Below are 21,318 nucleotides of genomic sequence, written 5' to 3'. Positions count from 1 at the left end.
TGCGCACAAATTTCCCGAACATTTTTGAACTTTTTTGGGGGAGGTACCTGATAGAGGGGACCGATATGGCTTATCTTCGAACTTAAACTATGTTTGGACAAAATGTTATAATGGCCAAATATTTGGTCGACTCGGTAGTTCCGTTCGAGAGTTATCTTGTGCCCCAACCACTACACACAGTGTCAACTTTCAGGCTATTTTGCAACTTTCAGACTATTTTCTCAGGCAGTATGAACTTGACCCTGATGAAATTTGTACCGTCGTGTAGGGGGCAGCAAATACAAGTTGCTACAACAAAAACCAAAGCGATTCGAGAGCAAGTCCTAAACTGAACTTTTCCGAAATTTTGTCTGGGAGCTATCCGAGTGAGTGAACTGATGGAGTCCATATTGGAACCTCATCTAAATCTGGTAGAAATTTCACGATGTGCAAAGTATGGACCAAGTCTTTTGTGGGGGACGTACCGGAAGGAGTGTACCGATATAACCCATTTTCAAACTTAAACTAGGTTTGGACAAAATATTACGGAAGCCAAATTTTGGACCGAATCGGTTGATCCTTTCGAGAGTTATCATGCTCTTCAGCCAGACGGACGGACATGGCTAAACTAACTCCAAATTGTCTGAAACGGATATCGTCCAAAAATACTTGAGGCACATTTTGGCAGTATGAAAGTGTATATACCCTCGTTAGCATAAATGCTGAGGGAAAAAAATGGGAAAGTGGAATGTGCGCCAAGCTATTTTGCATCATAATAAAGATGATGTTTTCCTCATCCATCGACGGGCTTTCCTTTTGGAATACGACTACTAAAAGCGGAGATATTCACATAAGAATAAAACGTTGAATGTTCTCCACATAAGTTTTCTGCCCATTCCGACGCCTGAATATTATCGGACCATCACCAAAATCAGTTGTCTCCAAAATTTGGTGATAATCCGATCAAAATTGCGACGTGTAGATTGTTTACAAGGTTTAGATGAACAGACGGACTAACTGACGGAGTGAAGGAAGGACGGACACACATAGCCAGATCGACTCAGCTCGCCGAGACATTCATTTTGGTATATAACTATATCTATTGGTATATATTTCGATGCGTTACAAACTTTTTGGGAAAAAACAACATATAATACCCTCCCCACATAGTGGTGTAGGTAAATGAAGGCGATATTATAATGATACATCAATTTTGGACATTCTGTAGATAGAATTAAATGCATAAATATTTAATAAAATCGACTATTAAACAACTTCATAGATATTCATGTATATACATTTACACTTACATAAGTAGACATGCTGACGTAAAAGAATATATCCACATTCAATTGTCATCCTTTTTTGTGGGCTACTTTTGTCTACATTTCAATTCATTCAAAACAAAGCCTTTTATTTTTAACTTTCTGCATCATTGAACGAATTGAAGAGAAATTGACAGAAATCATTCATGTCGACATTGTTTCGTCTGTGTGAATAAATATTTACACGACTTCCCCAAATGTTATCACAAAAATTCATTTTCATAATGCTTCAGTTTCTATTGTCAATCACCTTACACATTGTTTAATATACGAAATGTTGTGTTACAAAAATCAGATATTGATATTCAAAAATAGGCGTTATAGCCAATGTAATTTTGTATAAACTATTGTATATTTGTTACGTGAAGTGAGCTGAAATGCAGTTAAGTTTATATGTTAATATAAAAATCAATGGATAATTTGAGTTTAAGCTTTGTACTGTGTTTAAATGTTGTAAGTTTTTTTTAAATAGCCATTAGAATGTTTTAAGGAATGGATGCGTATTAGTGCTGCCTATACGTATACGCCAACGATATGAACTTTCATATTGCCAATATGCCTGTTGATAATATAATCTATCATACACACCTTCATAATTTGAAGATCTAAACGATACAGGCTGTGGTCTTGCAAAAAGTTGTGTAACAGTTTGCATAATTTAGATCTTCAAATATGTCTAATATTTAATCTGAGAATGACGAGAATTCTTCTTTCATAGGTTTATACATACATATGGTGATATTATCTTTCCAATTGTCTTCCCATTGTTTACATTAAATTTATCCAAAACAAAGGCTTTCTGCATCACTGAAAATTTTCAAAAGAAATGTAAATTGATGGAAATCATTCATGACAATTGTTTTTTTTTTCTGTTTTAATAAATATTTACATGGCTTTTGCAAATGTTATTGTAAAGTCATTTTCTTAATTTCTATTTCTTTTGTCAATACACATTACACATTGTTTTGTAGACAACATTTTGTATAGAACTTATGGCAGATGTTAAGGTTAAACCATTTTTGCTGTAGGCAATATTATTTGTTGCCAATTTTTTTACACATACGTGTAAAAATACGAGTATTTATTTTTATGTAAGCGAACATAAGACGATTTAAGAATTAAAGAATTATACTTCAAATTTCTTAAATGATAACACGCACACAACTTCCACATTTTCAATCTTCTTACGGAGCCACTGATATATGTACATACATCGTCTTATTTCGCCTCGTATAAGTATTGACGTCACTCATACGCTCCAAACTTTTTTGAGGGATCCATTTGTGTGTCATCTAAGACCATGGCACCCATATTCAGTGCATTGGACAATTAAGAAAAATGTTTTATGAATCCAGTTTTCGGATTTGGTTTATATAGCTACCAGTGCTATACCAGGTCGCTAATAACAGCCGAGTGAGCATCCATTATATATCTAAGTCGACCCCAATTTCCAACGTTTGTAAGTTTTCGTTGATTTTCTCGTTCCAAAGTTGACGACTTATATAGCTTAGGCCAGAGACGGTTTTCTTTACAGTCAAAGGATCATAGAAAAAGTTAATGGGTATATTAACCTGATTCGTTTTCTCCATTGGGGTATAATTCCGGTTTCACACTGATGGAATTTCTTCTGTATAACCTCAATCATAGATCCTCCAGTAAACGAACTTCTTGGTAGTCGCTGATGGTTTCGGCAACCTTTTTTCCTTCTGGCTGTTTGAGAATTAGTACGGGAACAAGTCGAGTTTACGCACTACACGTAAATTTTTCCTAAATAGCCGGCCTTCGGACGGGGATTTAAGACTTTCTACAGGAGCTAATTTCGCGCACCGGAACAAAATATTTTTTAAATTGTAATTTTTTCACTAATTAGCCGGCCTTTAACAAGGGAATTTTCGCAACTTCAGACGCCCATATCTCGAGAAGTATGGACTTCCGCAACAAATTTTATATATATTTGTGATCAGGGTGACGAGATCTACATGTGAAAAAATTTCATCCCAATCCGAACTTAGTGGGTAAACTCGCCATATTCCGTTGTATGCCTTAACCAGTAATTAAGTCAATTCATACCATTAGGAGGTCTGATTTTAATCACCAAAGACTTTGAGCATGCTCCTCTCGAGTTCCAGCCATATTCCTTGAGATACATCGCCGATTTTGTTAGGTAAGGTATTTCATATCTCTTCACTAGGCTCAATTTGCCATCTTACCAAGAAGTTACAATACTGCTGACAATCTCCTCGAGAATAGCAGGGTTTGCATTCGGGTCCAAGTGCTTGAGGAGGACCTACTAATGGGTACTCCTCAAGCTCACTGCTGATGACTGGTATTGGTCTACGTCCATGTATGAGATGTATGGTAAAATAGTTTGTCCTGGTGTTACTTTTTTTACTTGGCAACAACTTCTACTGGTGTCGATAAATGCATTATACAGTTCGTCCTTGTATTGCCTTTTCGGTTAACTTGGTGTTGATGGTGACCCCTTTCTTTGGGTCCTCGTCTATATTCCTCCTCTGAAAGGTACGTGATTTCCTTTCAAAATCTACAAACTTTCCAAATGATTCAGTGGTCGGGCCAGGGTTTCGGAGTCGAGCCATTTTTCCTTCGACTCCGACTCCGACTCCAGGCCAGTTTTTTGTCACGACTCCGACTCCGGAGTCGACTCCGAAGGTAATTTCCTATACCACTAAAAATTAATAAAATTTGCTAAATTTTTCAACTTTTCCTATACTAGGACCCTATATGCTTATCTGTTCTTTTCTCTAAGACAATTTGTAATGCAATGCGATGTAAAATTTATGTTCCGTATTGAATCTGCTGTATCTTATATCAAAAAGAACAAAAAGTTTCAGTAGATTTTGCCGAAATATATGTACGAGTATACCCTCAGATTATCAATTTAAAACAAAAACAAGTAGAACTGACGAGCTTGATTATTTTTTTTTGTACGGACGCACAGAGGGGAAACATAGGCATAAAGTTGCTCAAAACTCAAAATATGAAAATCGTTTTTTTATGAAAAAATGTTGATAAACGGCAACCAGACTCTTTTCTACATTTGCTATAACCATCCTCGACTTTGTAAGATTAACCAATCCAATGCAGCAGTCGATTGAACTCAGCCTTACTGAAAACAAAAAGTAAATTTTCGAAAACTAAGAAATTAGGTGAACATTAAAATGACATTATTTTCGCGAAAACTTATATTTTTCAAGATTTATTGTTTTTGTACAGTCTCCGAACAAGATTAGCATTTAAAATTTTCAGATTGATTTTACATCTTTGCTCTTTAATAATGGTAATACATATCCTCTTTATGAAAATTGTTTATGATCATTTTTAAGATTACTACAATTTCAATAGTGAAAAAGTCTATTCCCCGTCGTTTCCCTACCATAGTTTCTTCTAATGTTTTATGCGATTGAGCCTCAAATATCAGATTCAAACATAAAAAATTGCGCATATTTGCGCCATTCCGAAAAAATCTAATTTTTCTTAACTAAAATATGAAATATTTTTATATGGAATTGAAAGGTTTACTCACACTAAATATTGCTCCGCGTTATAACCGGGGCTCTAATTTATCAGACTAAACCAACACCTATCAAATATGTTTGCATTATTCAGAAAAATTCACGGCTTTTCTCATGTGAATTGAGAAAAATTTAATTTAAGTAAATTTCGAAAAATAAAATTTGGAATGAAATATATGTATATGGGACTATATATACATCTGTACTGATTTGTTTGAAAATTGGCTCAAAATTTTTTTTTAAGGCTAGTTCAGGTTGCATGTGTCAAATTTCAGTGATTTTGGTGCATTTTTATCTCATATCAGCTGCATCCAAATCTGGACCGATTTTCATTATTTTCTATAGGATTAATCCTTGTGCAGAAGATATGCTTTGTGCAAAATATTATATCAATCGAAGTATAAATGAGCTTTCTACGACTTTTGATCAACTTTTAACACAAATTTCCCCTCTGTGAGACGGGTTACATATCTTTTTCGTTTTATTTTGTCGAAATATGAAGATGGGTATGCCAACAGTAATTTGTTACTTACAGATTTTACGAAAGCGAAATTTTGACTTCTACAGTTCCCTTTTTTTTAAATTCATATTTTTTAATTCGTTTCGCTTAAATACACGATTATTATGTTCTTAATGATCCCAAAAAAACATATGCTGATCGGTTTATTCGTTTTCGAGCTTCAGTGGTCACCGCAAACTGCTTTAGTAAAAACAATGTTTCGTAGGTGGCCATTTGTCAGAAAACTGTGCAATATTTTTCAAAAAAAAAAAAAAAAAAAAAAATCTGAAAATAGCTCAAGGTATTATAAATCAGATGAAAACAATAGCTCCGTTTCCGTACTTTTTAATAGTAAAACTCGTAAAAGAGAAAACTGTAAAAAAAATATTCTCACATAAAAGTTTTTTTGAAATAGTTCGGGAACGGATAAGTGGAAAATACGTCAAAAAAAACTGAAACAAATATCAAAGTCAGCGTATAAGCCAATCAGACGCCGACAACCACTTTACTATTTTTTACACGCTCAAATTCTTCGAGTAAAAAGTTTTTAAAGAGAGCGTCATTCAGCGCCATTTTTGTTTAAGGAGAAGTGAACATTTTACAACTTTTTTGTGTACGGGAACGGGTTTTCGGGTAAAATGTGTAAAAGTCGTAAAAATAGTAAAAACTTTTTAGTTCTGGAACAAAGCTAATATCTTTTGGAAAAAATTGGTAGATTACTTTAAAAATTCATGAAAAATTCAATTTTTCGTGCACAATAAGTGACCATAAACCTTAATTGTGGACAAAATAAACTTTAATACTTTTTCCACATTATATTGTAAAGTATAAATATATCAGATCTAAAACTAGTATTCCAGAGTGTATATAAGTTTTGTCATAAATGTGATGGTATATTAAGAAATCGATTCATATTGAAAGATGCAATTATAATTCTATTGTCATGGAACATTACTAAATATAATAAATCCTTTGCTTACAAGTTTACTCATAGATTTCCTATAAAATGAATAACCGATTTATCAAAATGTTAATAAAGTTAATCTCTCTATCATAAAAAAATAAAAACTCTTTTGATAAATGTAGAAAAAAACATTTTGCCCGGAGTCGGAGTCGAGCTTTTTTTCACGACTCCAGACTCCGACTCCGACTCCAGCAAAATTTGCTAGACTCCGACTCCAGACTCCGACTCCGACTCCGACTCCGAAGCCCTGGGTCGGGCTCACATTCGTTGAATCCCAGTTCACTACGCCAAAAGATTCTAAGGACAGCCTTTTCTGCGTGGGTTTTGACGAGATTTGCTCGTTGCACTTGGAGGTAGATAGCTCTTTTACTTCCTAGGGGTTTTGAAGTGTTCCGCCACTTTCGGGGATGTGAATGGAATGTCTTTGAACATCTTGGGAGCATTATACTGGCTTTTGTTGAGCCATGCTATTCTTAAACTTTTCTCCTTGAGTCCATGACAGCGGCTTTCTTTCTGTTATCAACGTTGCGCTGATCTCGCTCACTTCATCGGTCAGCCCACTAAAGACGAAGTCCACAAGCTGAAGTGAGCGAGAACAGCGGAAATCTGATAACAGAAAGGAAGCCGCTGTCATGGGCTTAAGGAGGAAAGTTTAAGAAGTGCCGGCCTGAACAAAAACCAGTAAGATGCTCCCAAGATGTTCAAAGACACTCCTTTCACATCCTCGAAAGTGGCGGAACACTTCGAATCTATCTAAGAAGAGCTCTCTACCTCCAAGTGCCACGAGCAAATTTCGTCAAGACCCACTCAGAAACGGCTGCCCCAAGAATCTTTTGGCGGAGTAAACTGTGATTCAGAGTAGGTTTCACAAAGGTTGTGTATGTTTTGCTTTTGCTGTTGGATTCAGAGCAAGAGTCGCTTCCAGTCTCTGATGGTAGAGTCAACATTAAACTTTCTCTGAACTTCCCTGTTTCCTCCTCTCTGTTTTTGGGCCGTATATTGCATGCTTTCAGCAGTATCTTCGAGCACAGATGCCATGGCACCCACACTTGGGGAAAACACATGCTCGATGAAGATTAGGAGTGACTCGCATCCAGACTATTACCAGTACCCACCGATACTGGGTTATTAAGTCCTGCGTCCAAACATTTTTTTTACATTTTCCTTCTTCCATTTTTATACCCTCAGCCTTTAGGTTAAATTGGGTTTCAGACAATTTGGAGTCGATTTAGTCATACCCGTCTGTGTGGCTGTTACGAATGCACGATAACTCTGGAACGGATCAAACGATTCGGTCTAAATTGTTTGTTCTCGTAATATTTTATCAAAACTTGTGACTACTTTGTATCAGAACTACTTCTACTGAAAATAATATGTTATTTATTATAAAGAATACTTTGGGTTTTGTATTGAGTGTCAAAAAGGTTTGGTATTGAAAATTTGAAAATTTTTTGGGATTCGACTTTTGGTTTTCGTTGTGAAAAGAACATATAAAAATATATTATAAAAAAAAATATAATATTCATAAAAAGGGCAATTTTCAAAATCCCTGCCGAAGGATTTCTATTAATTAAATTGGATATCAAGGATTGAATTTTTTTAAATATCCTTTGAATGAAATTACCGCTCAATAATTTGGGGAAAAGGATTGCAACCAATAATTTATCTCTGCCATAGAAAGAATTCTTCTTTGTTATACGTTTGGAGAAAATTTGCGTAGAATTTTATACAATTTTTCAATAATCAGGACGAAACCTTGAATTTACATCAAAAATTTGGAAGCAGATCAATACAAAAATTTATAAGAATTTGCAACATTCAATCTTGGTAGAACATATTTGTTTCTATGCTGATATCTATACAAGAATATAGAGATATCATGCCTATTGTTTAAGCTGCCATATTTACAATTTAAAATCAATATCGTCATCCGGGGAAAAGTTCTTGAAGCTGTCCTTATGTCTATTCAAACAACATATTCATATCGTACACGGAATATTATTTAAAAAGTATCCTGTTAATTACCTATATAGTTTTTTTTTAAATCTAATGGAATTTTGCAGTATTAATTTTTAATCATCACACTTAACATAATCATCTAAAACTGCTGAACTACGATCTACAAGCGCTTGTCGACGCAGCATCAATAATAAAACTTTGTGAGTATTAAATGAACATTTCGGTATTTGTATTCTAGTTCACATAATTAAAGATATTTCACCGTTTTATCTGTGAAAAATGTAAGATTATGTTTATATAACCACACACTGCATCAATGTTATAAAATTTGTATATAATATCTTAGATCATTTATATATTATATAATATTCAAAGACGTTTTCTGTTGGTCATTTATACTTTTTTGTTGTTGTTGCTAAATATAATTTGAATTGAAAATGAAGGTATTAGTTATGGCGGTTTATTCAAATTAAACTTATAATTAGATCCACGAAATTGAAGGCATGACCATTTAAAATGATTAGTGGGCTGACAGAAACATAGTCGGCATGGTTGGGTGGGATAACCGTCATCTCGGTAGAATCAGCAACATCTATGATTCTAGTACATAATGATCCTTTATATTAGCTTGATCCATCACTGCGTATGAATATATATAGCTACCAAAAACTTTAATTTTCAATGTAACTGGTTGGGACATATTTCTTCTGTCAAGAACACCCCCCAAGCCCTGAGCACGGCCGGTATTAATGGTAGCTGCGGACAAGAAGGAATAGTGTCTGGTGAGGATCGTTACATAAATTAAATGGCGCCCAACGTGGGGCACTGTCAGATAGATTCACAAAAATAGTTTGTATTAAACCAGAATTTTGAAACTCGTAACCGCAGCGAGAAAATCAATTATTTTAAATCATCTGATATTGCCCTATATTACAGTAGTGATGGCCAAATATTTTGGGATTTCTTGTGAACATTCTTTTTAGGCTATGGACTTTTGGTTCGGAAATTTAGTTCAGAACCATTACCAAGTCTAAACTGAATGTTGATGCTCAATAGTCAGCAAAGTATAACGTTTGAGATTTTGAAACTTGGTATAATTTAATCGAGATTTATACTCACGTTACGTTGTTCGGCATTTTTGGAATAAGTTGGGAGATAAATTTGTAGTTCACTATTCGATATTTTGTTAGGATATTAGCATGCTGGATAAAGTTCTGGTTTCTAACCAACAAAAGATCGGATATTTTATTTGTGGAAATTTTTAGTATAAAGGATCATTTTTAATATGCGGAATAAATCATTTTGAATGCAATGGTCTTCAAGAGTAGTGGAAAAAAAAATATATTCATTGAATTTTTAATAGTTATATACGAAACATTTTAAGGACTGATTGTTGAATTCTTATACGAAAATATTTAATAAAATAATTTAATTCAAAATGCCGTTAACCAGAAGTCGTGAAAACTTAAACTTATTGGGTTTAGAAGAGCCTGCGAATTGCAGTTTCACGATTGATATGAATCAATCTAATTCAGGGAATTCTAGAAGAATTACTAGGTCACAGACTCGTAATAATAACGCAGCCAGAGCTACAATGAACGAAAATATTAATAATCCTAACGCTGTTGAAAGTGGTAATATCGCTGATAGGACAATTGACGAAAATCGAATACAATTAATGATTAATGAGTCAGTTAATAGCTTACGCGAAGATATAATTAGCATAGTATCTGGTGAAATACGGACTCTAGTGCAAAACATGAGCAGTACTACAATCGGTAATCAGCAACAAACACTGGGCGAAGGAGCGCCAGAAAGAGAATTTACTCCCAGGTCGCCAGTCGGAGAGCCATCAACTCACAGATCAGCTGAGACGCTAGGTACAGATAAAGTGTTAAATATTATCCGAAATTGGAAAATCAAGTTCACCGGACATACTAGTGATATGACTGTAGAGGAATTCATATACCGTGTTAGTATTCTAGCGACTAATAACTTAGGGGGAGACTTTCAATTATTATGTAGACATGCCCATAGTTTGTTCGATGGGAAAGCTCTGGAATGGTTCTGGAGGTACCATCGACAAACTGAGGACCTTAATTGGCAAACATTGACGGAAGCTTTAAAGAACCAATATAAGGACGAATATACTGATTTCGACATTTTGGAAGATATTCGGAGACGAAAACAAAAGTATAATGAACCGATAGATGAATATTTGGAGGTAATAGCTAGATTCACATGTAGAATGAGGCGTCCTATTACAGACAATGACTTGTGTGAAACCGTGATCAGAAACCTAAGGCCGGAGATCAGACACGAGCTATTGCATATAAATATTAGCAGTCTTTCACAACTTCGAAAGGAAGTCCGCAGGCATGAAAAGTTTATGCGGGAAGTTAATATGAAGGAATCTAAATTTGGTAAGGTAAGAGTAGCAGAAATTAGGGATGAAGAAAACGATGAAAGAGAGGAAGATTCTGCAATGGATGAAGCCTGTGCTATGAAGACTATGAAATGTTGGAACTGCGACAAATTAGGACACTCTTTTTCAGACTGCATGGAACCACGAAGAGTTTTTTGTTATGGATGTGGTTTGGTTGATAATTACAAACCGACTTGTCCTAAATGTTCAAATAAGAATCAGGGAAACGACAAGTCGGATGTCCGCCGAAAGAAGATCGGGCATCCGGATCAGAGATATTTCAATTAGATTCCACTGAAAATAATACAAGTAATATTCAAAAGATGATACCCTTACACGAACGGATAGAAGAGTATAGGAAAACAAGAGCCAGGAAATTTGCCAGACACGCTACAAGGAAAATTAGATCTGCAAGACGGATAAATGAGTACTTTAAAAGACTTAAGTCATATAAAAAGTGCACAATTTCTTCGATAGTTAATTTAGGATGTGATAACAGACCTTATATAAATATTAATATTGCAAACACTTTTTATTATGCTTTACTGGATAGCGGAGCTACAAAGAGCGTGATAGGGGGACAATTAGCAAAGACCCTACAAGATAGGCCTGACTTTAAAAGGTGTACTGGTAACGTTAAGACAGCAGATGGTCAGAAACAAGTGGTTTTAGGAACAATTAAGCTTGAAGTACAGTTTCAAAACTCAACTGTTTCCTTTGAATTCTTGGTAGTGCCCTCGATACGTCAAGAAATCATATGTGGATATGATTTTTGGAAGGCATTTGGCTTAGAGATTTCGATCTCGTGTATTGAAAATACAGACATAGAAACGTCAGACCCGGACAGAATTGCTTTGACTGACGATCAGAGAAGAAAATTAAATGCAGTTATTGCCATATTCCCAAATTCAGAAGTTGAAGGTTTAGGATGTACAAATCTAATAGAGCACCACATTGACACCGGAAATGCGAAGCCAATAAAACAAAGATATTATCCAATATCACCTGCTATCGAGAAACAGCTCGCAAAAGAACTAGACCGTATGCTCTCTCTAGGTGTAATTGAAGAGGCACCCAGTTCACCATGGTCATCTCCAACAGTTGTAGTAATTAAACCAGGTAAAGTACGGATGTGTTTAGATAGTAGAAAATTGAATTCGGTGACAGAGAAGGACGCATACCCGATACCTAATATTGATGGTATTCTAGCAAGGCTGCCGGCTGTCCACTGTATTTCGAAGATTGATCTAAAAGATGCCTTTTGGCAGATCAAGCTGAGTGAAGATTCGAAACAGAAGACAGCCTTTACAGTGCCGAATAGACCATTATATCAATTTACTAGAATGCCTTTCGGGCTATGTAATGCTCCTCAATCTTTATGTCGACTTATGGATATAGTAATACCGTACTATTTAAAATCACGTGTTTTCGTCTACTTAGACGATTTGTTAGTGGTATCTCAAAGTTTTGAAGAGCATTTAACGCTTTTGATGGAGGTGGCGACTCATTTGCGAAAAGCGGGATTGACCATAAATGTCAATAAAAGTAGTTTTGCGTTAAATAAAGTAAAGTACTTAGGGTATGTCGTGGGAAACGGTACGTTACAGGTAGATTCAGATAAAATTCGGGCTATAAAGGAATTACCAATACCAAAATCAATAAAACAAGTTCGGCGGTTCTTAGGGATGACCGGTTGGTACCGGCGGTTTATTGATGGGTACTCGGATATTACGTTCCCTTTGACAGAACTTATTTCTAAGAAAAAATCGTTCGTGTGGAAGGAAGATGCCCAGCGTGCATTTGACCTGTTAAAGGAGAAATTGACATCGGCTCCTGTTTTAGTTAACCCCAATTATGAAAAACCTTTTATTTTGCAATGTGATGCAAGTACGTACGGTATAGGCGCAGTGTTAGCGCAGGAGGATGATGAAGGTAATGAAAGACCGATAGCATACATGTCACATAAATTAAATAAAAGCCAGCGTAATTACACCGTTACGGAATTGGAGTGTTTAGCGGTTGTCAAGGCTATCGAAAAGTACAGGTCATATATCGAAGGACAAGAGTTTAAGGTTGTTACAGACCATGCAAGCCTGAAATGGCTTATGAGCCAAAAAGACTTATCAGGGCGGTTAGCGAGGTGGTCCCTAAAACTCCAGGGTTTCAATTTTAAAATTGAACACAGAAAAGGAAAATATAATGTTGTTCCCGATACATTGTCAAGAGTATACGAGGGTGATGTTGCAGTTGAAGCAGTAGAGCTAGAAATTTTGCCTTCAATTGATTTGAATTCTAACTCGTTTGATAGTGAGAAGTACCGGAAGTTGCGGGAAGAATATGCAGGTTCAAAGCTACCGGATTTTAGGGTAATTGATAAATTCATATATAAACGTTTAGGTTTTGCATCTGCAGATGGAAATGAGTCTTATTCTTGGAAACTTTTAGTACCCAAAGATTTGAGGTTAAATGTAATATATGCATGCCACAATGTACCGAACGCTGCTCATGGTGGTATAGGTAGAACACTCGAGCGTATCAGGAGATACTTCTATTGGCCAGGCTTAGTAAAGGACGTTAAGAATTACGTTATTAATTGTGAGCTATGCAAGACATCGAAAACGCCAACAACAATTTTAAGACCTCCTATGGGACAGATGATTACGACAGATCGACCTTTTCAGAGGCTATATATGGATCTCATTGGACCGTTACCCCGTACAAAAACCGGACACATTGGAATATTAATCATAGTGGACCATTTTTCCAAATTCACTTTTTTAAAACCTTTAAAGAAGTGCGTAACAAAACCAATAATTGACTATTTACGATCAGACATATTTAATTGTTTTGGGGTTCCTGAAGTTATTATTACAGACAATGGCTCACAATTTCGTAGCAAAGATTTTGAAAAATTTTTAGAACGCTTCGGAGTTAAACATTCACTGACTGCTGTATATAGTCCTCAGGCAAACGCAAGTGAAAGAGTGAATCGTGTTATTAATGAGGCATTACGGTCCTATGTGAGGGAAGATCAGCGAGAATGGGACCAATATTTAGGATGTGTAAACTGTTCATTAAGAAACAGTCATCATCAAAGTGTGGGACGGACTCCATACGAAATCGTTTTCGGTCAAACTATGATTACCCATGGCCAAGATTATGGAGTGTTGAGACGTCTTAATCTTTTAGCAGAAACAGATGTACATCTAGAAAGGCAAGACGAGTTTTCATTGATAAGGGACTCAATTCGAGAACATTTGGAAAATGCTTATAAGAAAAATCAAAGAACATATAATTTACGATCTCGCGTCAAACAATACCAAGTAGGACAGGAAGTCGTACGACGAAACTTTGTGCAAAGTTCAAAGGTAGATAATTTCAATTCAAAATTAGCTCCTGTTGGGAAAATAGCAAAAATTATACGGAAAGTTGGGAATGTTTATTATGAGTTGCAGGATTCTGATAGCGGCAACAAAGGTATATATCATGCTAAAGACATGTGGACCTAAAAATCTTTTTTTTTTTTTTCTTTTTTTTTTTGGAAGGAGAGGGGTAAATTTGTGACTACTTTGTATCAGAACTACTTCTACTGAAAATAATATGTTATTTATTATAAAGAATACTTTGGGTTTTGTATTGAGTGTCAAAAAGGTTTGGTATTGAAAATTTGAAAATTTTTTGGGATTCGACTTTTGGTTTTCGTTGTGAAAAGAACATATAAAAATATATTATAAAAAAAAATATAATATTCATAAAAAGGGCAATTTTCAAAATCCCTGCCGAAGGATTTCTATTAATTAAATTGGATATCAAGGATTGAATTTTTTTAAATATCCTTTGAATGAAATTACCGCTCAATAATTTGGGGAAAAGGATTGCAACCAATAATTTATCTCTGCCATAGAAAGAATTCTTCTTTGTTATACGTTTGGAGAAAATTTGCGTAGAATTTTATACAATTTTTCAATAATCAGGACGAAACCTTGAATTTACATCAAAAATTTGGAAGCAGATCAATACAAAAATTTATAAGAATTTGCAACATTCAATCTTGGTAGAACATATTTGTTTCTATGCTGATATCTATACAAGAATATAGAGATATCATGCCTATTGTTTAAGCTGCCATATTTACAATTTAAAATCAATATCGTCATCCGGGGAAAAGTTCTTGAAGCTGTCCTTATGTCTATTCAAACAACATATTCATATCGTACACGGAATATTATTTAAAAAGTATCCTGTTAATTACCTATATAGTTTTTTTTTAAATCTAATGGAATTTTGCAGTATTAATTTTTAATCATCACACTTAACATAATCATCTAAAACTGCTGAACTACGATCTACAAGCGCTTGTCGACGCAGCATCAATAATAAAACTTTGTGAGTATTAAATGAACATTTCGGTATTTGTATTCTAGTTCACATAATTAAAGATATTTCACCGTTTTATCTGTGAAAAATGTAAGATTATGTTTATATAACCACACACTGCATCAATGTTATAAAATTTGTATATAATATCTTAGATCATTTATATATTATATAATATTCAAAGACGTTTTCTGTTGGTCATTTATACTTTTTTGTTGTTGTTGCTAAATATAATTTGAATTGAAAATGAAGGTATTAGTTATGGCGGTTTATTCAAATTAAACTTATAATTAGATCCACGAAATTGAAGGCATGACCATTTAAAATGATTAGTGGGCTGACAGAAACATAGTCGGCATGGTTGGGTGGGATAACCGTCATCTCGGTAGAATCAGCAACATCTATGATTCTAGTACATAATGATCCTTTATATTAGCTTGATCCATCACTGCGTATGAATATATATAGCTACCAAAAACTTTAATTTTCAATGTAACTGGTTGGGACATATTTCTTCTGTCAAGAACACCCCCCAAGCCCTGAGCACGGCCGGTATTAATGGTAGCTGCGGACAAGAAGGAATAGTGTCTGGTGAGGATCGTTACAAACTTCGATCATGTTCGAAGATGAGCCATATCAACCCACTCCTTTGGGTAACTCACCCACAAATGTTCAACATTTGTCGCAAAAATGGTGCGCACGATAACTCTTGAAGGGAGTTACTTCGCACGTTATAATATTTCCTACAGACTTAGATCAGCTTCGGAGATCGGTCCACTCCTTCGAATACCTCCCACACAAATTTTCAAAACACTTTTTTGCAGTTTAGAGACTCTTGTCGGATCGGCAGAAATTTTTTGCAGTACAATTTTTTACAGTACAATTTTTTCCGGGACAAGTCCTGAGAAAATGTCCCAAAAGGTCCTAAATAACTCTGCCGGCGACAACTCAAATGACTGAAGAGCACAAAAACCTATGAATTGGGTATCCGATTTGGCCGAAACTTTCCACATCGTACATAAAATTCCAGAAAGGTGTATATTGGAAAAAATGTTCGGGTACCTTCCTCCCAAAAGTTCAACATGTTTAATTAGGTGCAGTTTAATGCTTGTGCTCCTGATATAATGTTCTTGGTGTCCATGCCTCCTGGTGTAATGGTCTTAAAGCTCTTAAAAATTCCACGGTGACCAACTAAAGTGCTTGATGGGCACTATCGAAAGTAGTGACTGACATTGGTCTTACCCTTGCGCATCGTAATATTTCTTTCATTTCTAAATCATGTTCGAATATGGACTCTATCGGTTCAATCCTTCAGTTTAGAGACATAATCGTTTTGAAATTTTTGAACATATTATGACAGTACAATTTTTATCGGGGGTATGCCCATACTGACTGAGATAAGCTGTAAAAATCCTACGTCCATCAACTATGGTTCTTAAAGAGAGTCCTTGATTTGGTCCAATATTTGTTTCCTAGCGTAATGGTCTAAAAGCTATTAAAAATTCCACGGTGACCAACTAAAGTGCTTGATGGGCAGTATCGAAACTATTGACTGACTGTGGTCTTACCCTTGTGCATCGTAATATTTCATTCATACCTAAATCATGTTCGAATATGGTCTCTATCGGTTCAAACCTTCGGGTATCCCTCACCAATTTCAAAATTTTTGCAAGCATTCAGTTTGGAGACATGATGGTTTTGAAATTTTTGCAGCAGGTAGTCCTCCCGGCTCATATTATGACAGTAAAATTTTTATCGGGGGTATGCCCATACTGAGTGAGATAAGCTGTAAAAATCCTACGTCCATCAACTATGGCTCTTAAAGAGAGTCCTTGATTTGGTAAAATATTTTTACATGGTAATTCTTGTGCTCCTGATATAATGTTCTTCGTGTCCATGTATCCTGCCGTAATGGTCTAGAAACTATTAAAAATTCCACGGTGACCAATTAAATTGCTTGATGGGCACTATCGAAAGTAGTGACTAACATTGGTCTAACCCTTGCGCATCGTAATATATATTTCATACCTAAATCCTGTTCGAATATGGTCTCTATCGGCTCAAACCTTCGGGTATCCCTCACCAATCTCAAAAGTTTTTGCAAGCAGGCAGTTTAGATACACGATCGTTTTGTAATTTTTGCAGCAGGTAGTCCTCGCGGCTCATATTATGACAGGACAATTTTTATCGGGGTTATGCCTATACTGTCTGAGATTAGCTGTAAAAATCCTACGTCCATCAACTATGGCTCTTAAAGAGAGTCCTTGATTTGGTCCAATATTTGTACATGGTAATCTTTCTTCCATCAAACCCGATCCACTTCTTTCGCTACCTCCCCAGAACATATTGATACCTGATTGTGGATAGATGTTAGGCTTTATTTCGGATTGTTCTAACAGTACTTATTAAAACAGTTTGCTTCTTTTCATTATGTCACAGGCTCAGGGTGTATCATTTACCTCCTCCCCATCCTCCGGTGGGGATACACCCGGTAGAGTAACTGGCAAAACACACCAGGGCATAAAAAGCCATCTGAGTCTTTCTAAATAGAAAAAAAATAGTAGATTCTTACAGGTTCTGGAACGTCGAAATCATTTACGTTCTAAATATGCTTTTCCAATTTTCCTTTGTTATTATTTCAAATTCAAGATATGTTCAGTGTATCTGTCTTTAAGATTTTTCTTTAAGATCTTTTTTCATTTGGAAAAAATGCCTTTAACTCAAATGAACATAAAAAAAGATTGTGTAGAATTTATGCCGTTTACACCAATGCTGTGGGAGTTTACATTCTTCTTAAAAAACCTCAAAGCCAACGAACTTTTGAACAAAGTGATGCAGCGATTTCTGTTTCTGTTTTCAGTTTATTGCACTGTAATTATACGCTTTCGTTAAAGTCCTAGCCTAAATTCCAAGAAGATTAATTTGTAGTAAAAAAATTCCCTAAGGGCTGGTTTGAAATTTGTGATTTATTTTTTCTCCAGCAGAAATGGTTTTAATAGTCCTGCAGTTCTTTGGAACTTTTAAATATTGTGGAAATCTTAATATTTATGGAAATTACAAAAATATATATTGGCAATTTTAGATTTGAACTTCAGGAAAAGGCAACAAAAAAGGTCTCCAATAAATGCATTACTATAAAATTGCCTTAATCCTAAGAACTGTTCAATTTTCTAAAGCCAAATTACCATCGCTTGTTGTTTGTGTTTTAAAACACAATATTTTTCAACTTAGTCATCAACAAATTAACAATTTCCATAGAATAATTTAGAACCGTTAACGCTATTACAAAATCTATCTTTGCCAGCATCATTATTCATTCATTTATTCGCACCGAGAACAACTCATCACTTGCAAATTTTTAATTCATTCACTTGAATGAGCATTGCGTCAGGTCAGGCCTTTTTCGTCATTGCGAAAAAATAGAAAACAAAAACAACAACAAATTTCCCATAAAAGTTTTATTTTTATTTTTGCTTTCTAGTGAAATAAATATTTATATTAAATTTTTATAGTTTTTTTTGAAATCATGGAAATTCAAATTAGAATTAGAATTGATGCCATCGTCCGGACCCCACACAGACACATTGCGAACTTCTCAATAATTTGGTATTTAGCCAATATAAATAGGCGGTTATGGAGAAATTGTAATATCTCAATTGATTTTTATGACTATCCCACTGCGACCTATTAAACAATTAAAACCCGTTGGCACACTACGTATTTCCTTTTCCATTAACACTTGACTTGTTGTGATGCTGGTGATTTTCCAGCAAATAAGTCAAGTTGTTTGGAAAAAAGTAAATAAATTTATAAATATTTATACAATCAGTGTCATATGCGAACGAACACTGGAAATTTATAAAAGCGGAAATAATCAAATGCATGGTGGCGAGATTTAACAATAATGACAATAAATTTGTTTTTATAATTAGATTTTTTGCTATGGTTCATTGTTATTTGTTTTTGTTTTCTTTATATAAAGGCAGAATTGTTCTCACGCTGGATTTATAATATGTTAATGTACAAAATACATTAAGGTGGTTAACATTTCTAGGAATACAAATTCTATAACAGGGTTTTATTTGTGAAAAATTAAAGTAAACATTGGTTTGTTGTGCATGAAACGATCGTTTTGACAGATCTCCTTAGAATACAATTTTGATTGTTTTATTTATGATTTACCTTTTGACTCTTAAATATGGATGCGTATGACTGCTGACAGTAATAACTCGCCTCAGAGTACTTTGCTAATGAAATTATGGGCGTATACATACTGACATTACTCATATGCTCCAAAACCCCAAAAAAGGAGGAGAATACTAATTTTAATATTGAACGCTAAAAAGCAAACTTCGCTTCATCATCAAACTTCATAGATTCCTGAGAACCATGCCCTTTTGCCAGAACTTATTGCAGTAGCGGTATCATGTGCGATTTATTAAGCTTAACAAATTTGTCCAAGCGATGGCCTGTCTTTTTATACCCTCCACCATAATATGGAGGGTATAATTAAATTTGTCATTCCGTTTGTAACCCATCGCAATATTCATCGGAGGAGTATATATATTCTTGATCTGGAGAAAATTCTAAGTCGATAAAACCATGTCCGTCTGTCGAAGTCAAGATACAGCTAGCAATTTTTAAGATAGAGCTTCGTAATTTGGTATAGAAGTTTCTATTACTCCTAGGATGTTTGGTATTACAATTGGGCTATATCGGTCCACGTTTTGGTATAGCCCCCATAGAACGGTACCTATCGATTTTCGGTATTTTGAAGGTTGTGACCACAATAATCCACCAAAATGGCTGAAATTTGGTATTTAGTCATCATTCGGGATATGAAACTTTCGATTTGAAATTCGTCGGCATATGTCCACACCTTAATATAGCTCCCATAGAACGGTACCTCCCGATTTTCGGTATTTTGAAGGTTGTGGCCACAATAATCCACCGAAATGGCTGAAATTTGGTATTTAGTCTGCATTAGGGATATAAAACTTTACATATGAAATTCGATGGTTTAGGTCCACGCCTTCATGTAGCCCCCATAGAACGGTACCTCCCGATTTCCGGTATTTTGAAGGTTGTGGCCCCAATATTGCAGATAAATGACTGAAATTTGGTATTTAGTCTTCGTTGGGGTATAAAACAATTATCCAGAAATTTGTCGGCATAGGTCCACACCTTCATATAGAACGGTACCTCCCGATTTTCGGTATTTTGAAGGCTGTGGCCTCAATATTCCACCGAAATGGCTGAAATTTGGTGTTTAGTCTTCGTTGGTGGTACAACACTTTCCGCAGAAATTTTTCCGTAGAGGTCCACGCCTTCATATGGCCCCCATAGAACGGTATATAATCCACCGAAATGGCTGAAATTTGGTATTTAGTCTTCATTCGGGATATACAACTTTCCATTTGAAATTCGTCGGCATAGGTCCACACCTTAATATAGCCTCCATAGAACGGTACCTCCCGATTTTCGGCATTTTGAAAGTTGTGTTCACAATAATCCACCGAAATGGCTGAAAATTGGTATTTAGTCTTCATTCAGGATATAAAACTTTCCACTTGAAATTCGTCGGTATAGGTCCTCACCTGAATATAGGCCCCATAGAACGGTATCTCCTGATTTTCGGTATTTTGAAGGTTGTGGCCACAATAATTCACCGAAATGACTGAAATTTAGTATTTAGTCTTCATTCAGGATATAAAACTTTCCACTTGAAATTCGTCGGTATAGGTCCTCACCTGAATATAGGCCCCATAGAACGGTATCTCCTGATTTTCGGTATTTTGAAGGTTGTGGCCACAATAATTCACCGAAATGACTGAAATTTAGTATTTAGTCTTCATTCAGGATATAAAACTTTCCATTTGAAATTCGTCGGCATAGGTCCACACCTTAATATAGCCCCCATAGAACGGTACGGAACGGTATTTTGAAGGTTGTGGCCAAAATAATCCACCGAAATGGCTGAAATTTGGTATTTAGTCTTCATTCCGGATATGAAACTTTCCATTTGAAATTCGTCGGTAAAGGTCCCGCCTTCATATAGCCCGCATAGAACAGTACTTCCCGATTTTCGGTATTTTGAAGGTTGTGGCCACAATAATCCACCGAAATGGCTGAAATTTGGTATTTAGTCTTCATTCGGGATATAAAACTTTCCATATGAAATTCGTCGGTATAGGTCCACGCCTTCATATAGCCCCCATAGAACAGTACCTCCCAATTTTCGGTACTTTGAAGGTTGT

The 21,318-nt window shown here is 35.4% G+C and overlaps 1 protein-coding gene across 21 annotated transcripts in view; it reads left to right on the top strand.

Moving 5' to 3' along the window:
• Pde11 (Phosphodiesterase 11) overlaps positions 1-21,318 on the top strand; it is a 346,062-nt gene that overhangs the window by 166,288 nt on the left and 158,456 nt on the right. The window lies entirely within an intron of this gene.

The sequence above is a fragment of the Musca autumnalis genome, unplaced genomic scaffold, assembly GCF_047663935.1.
Source record: "Musca autumnalis isolate F117 unplaced genomic scaffold, ASM4766393v1 scaffold_2, whole genome shotgun sequence".
Classification (NCBI taxonomy): domain Eukaryota; kingdom Metazoa; phylum Arthropoda; class Insecta; order Diptera; family Muscidae; genus Musca; species Musca autumnalis.
Note: the sequence above shows the minus strand (reverse complement) of the source record. Positions and strands in the feature narration are given on the sequence as shown.